The sequence below is a fragment of the Nannospalax galili genome, unplaced genomic scaffold, assembly GCF_000622305.1.
Source record: "Nannospalax galili isolate Female #2095 unplaced genomic scaffold, S.galili_v1.0 scaffold309, whole genome shotgun sequence".
Taxonomy (NCBI): Eukaryota; Metazoa; Chordata; class Mammalia; order Rodentia; family Spalacidae; genus Nannospalax; species Nannospalax galili.
The window spans coordinates 1,640,205-1,643,389 of NW_008359589.1; positions in this window are offsets into that span (position 1 = coordinate 1,640,205).

Here is a 3,185-nt window from a genome sequence, read left to right on the forward strand (position 1 = left end):
TTTCTTGCAGACAACAAATGATGGGTTTTGATTCTTAATCCATTCACCTAGTCTGTGTCTTTTGACTGGGGCATTCAGTCCATTAATATTGAAAGTTATTAATGAAAGATGAGTATTGAATCCTGTCATTTTTATTTCTGTTTACATTCTTGATATAGCTATACTTTTCCACAGTTATACCTTCATTGGATTTCTTTCTGTGACCCCTTGGGTATAGTCTTTCCTTTCTTCAGCTCTTTGCATTGCTTCCAGAACTCTCTGAAGGGCTGGTTTTGTGGACAAGAATTCCTTCAGCCTATTTATGTCATGGAAGATTTTTCTTTCCCCTTCAACTATAATAGACATTTTGGTTGGATATAGTGATTCTGGGTTGGCATCTGTGGTCATTTAAAACTGGAAATACTTTGGTCCAGGCTCTTCTGGCTTTCATAGTTTGCCCTGAAAAGTCAGCTGTAATCCTAATGGGTTTTCCTTTATACGTGACTTGTGGTTTCTCTTTTGCAGCTTTTAGTACTGTCTCTTTGTTTTCTACGTTTAGTGTTTTTACTATGATGTGCCGTAGAGAGTTTCTTTTCTGGTCCTGTCTGTTTGGTGTTCTATATGCTTCTTGTATTTGTATGGGCATGTCTTTCTTTAATTTGGGGAAATTTTCTTCCATGATTCTGTTGAAGATCTGGTCCATGCCATTATCTTGGGATTCTTCTCCTTCCTGTATGCCTATGATTCGTAAATTTGGTCTTTTTATAGTGTCACAGAATTTCTGCATATTCCATTCTTGTGATTTCTTAAAATTTTCATAATCTTTGCTTGAGTGGTCAAGTTTGTCCACTTTATCTTTCAGTCTTGATACTCTGTTTTCCATTTCATCCATCCTATTGGTGAGGCTTTTTCCTGTCATTTCTAATTGGCTTACTGAGTGTTTCACTTCCTTCGTCATTTCAGCCTGAATAGTCTTCAATATTTCTAATTCTCTTCTGAATTCATTCAGAAGTTTATTCCCATCTTCCTTCAGTTCTTTGATTTCTTTGTGTGTTCTTTAAATTCACGGAATTCTTTTATCATGTTCATAATTGTTCTTTTGAGTTCTATGTCCTGCATTATCTCTAGGGGGTTCTCATTGTACTCCTCTAGAGGACTATTGGTATTTGGTGGGGATATGTTGTTTTGGTTTTTCATGTTATTATTTTTTCTCTGTGATTTTGACATGTTATTATTTTTTATTTTTTATTTTTTGTAGTTTCTGATTCTTGTGTGAGACTCAAGCCTTCAAGTTTAGGTCTGCATCTTTTTGTTAACTTTATGTGTCTTTGTGGTTTACTTTTGGGGCATGAAAAGCTGGTTCCTGTAAGCTTCCAGTTCTCTCTTTTCATTTTATATTGGAGTGGCCAGATTGCTTTTGTCTTCAGGAGTTCCCACAGAGGCCCAAGTCAGATGAGGATCAGATGCTCTCAGGCTTTTCTCCTAAGGTCTGGATCCCTCCAGGAAAGATTTTGTTAGCTGCCATGTGTGTGCTGGAAACTGAACCTTGGTCTTATTTGAAAGCAGCCAGTGCTCTTAACTCTTCAGCCATTTCTTCAGCCTTTCCCCACTAAATTCTTCTTATTGTTAACAACACAGCAGCTATTGTTTGGCATGCTAGCATAAGGGCATATAGAACACCCACAGATGCAAAGGGAGATGGGGGCGGGAAGAGGCCCCAAGGGCTCCTGGGGACTGCACACTGAGGAACTGGGCTGGTCTGGATGCAAAAGATCAGGAAGCTGAGAGGTCAGCCTCTGCGTCCAGGAAAGAGGCTGGCAGGTTGTGCAGCCCAGGGAGGTGGGGGGTCCCTCCTGGGGAACCCAGAAGGAACTGGGTTGGTCTGGATGCAAGGATCAGGAAGCAGTAGTGGTTCCTCTGGTGTTTGAGGCACAAGACAAGGAATGGGACAGGTCCCAGGCTAGGAGGAGAGATGGGCCGGCGGAGATGGGAGGTGAATGAGGCTGGGTGAGTCAAGCTCTGGGGACTAGATTGACTTACCCTGGAGAGAAGCCTGTGGGTCGTGTAGGCCCAGGGATGAATAAAGTTTTTTTTTGTTTGTTTGTTTTTTTTTTGAGACAGGGTCTCCCTGTAGCCCCAGCTGTCCTAGAACTATGTAGACCAGGCTGGCCTTGAACTCACAGAGATCTGCTTGCCTCTGCCTCCCGAGTGCTGGGATTAAAGGCATGCACCACCACACCTGGCTAAATAAGGTATTTTTAAAAAAATATTAAAATATTATTTTGACTTTATCCCCTCCATGAGTACAATGCCAGTGGAAGTCAGGAGAGGGTATTGGATCCCCTGATTGTGGATGTTTGTTAGCTGCCATGTGTGTCTGGAAACTGAATCTTGGTCTTATTTGAAAGCAGCCAGTGCTCTTAACTCTTCAGCCATTTCTTCAGCCTTCCCCAACTAAATTCTTCTTATTGTTACAACACAGCAGCTATTGTTTGGCATGCTAGCATAAGGGCTAGTAAATTGTGTTCTTAGCCCAACTGGAGAAGCATGGCCCAGGAACTTGCTAGAAATGCAGGTTCTAGTTCTTGCCCCAAACTTGCTGAGTTTGAAGCAGAATACAGCTTACTGGGTAGCTGTGTTTAAGCAGCCGTCCTGGGGATTTAGAGTTGGTGTTTCAGAGCTGTGAAGACACTCTGCTTCCCATTCTAGTCACCAGCCACTGTTTGAAGCCATTGGATATTTGTCCCCATGCTGTCCTCTCCACTCCCTGTTGACTATGGGATTCCCCTGCCCTTCTCATCTTACCACCATGCCATGTTCTGATGGCTAGTGATTCTTTTGAAAAGGTGCTCCCAATGCTGCCCCAGGGCTCCCAAAGCCTGAGCACTGTTATCGCAATGGATTTGTAGTTTCCTTTATTCTGAAAATTCTAGTGTATGTGTGTTTTTGGTTTTGTGTGGGGGAGGGGGGAGGGTTTTGGTGGGTTTTTTGTTTGTTTGTTTGTTTTAGATAAGAGCTCATGGATTCCAGGCTAGCCTTGAAGTTGCTATGTAGCCAAGGATCACCTTGAACTTCTGATCGTCCTGTCTTTATCTCCCTAGTGCTGGGGTTATAGATGTGTGCCTTCATCTCCAATTCCACAGTGCTGGGGCTGGAACCCAGGGCTCTGTGCATTCTAAGCCAGGTTTCTAACTGAGCTACATTTC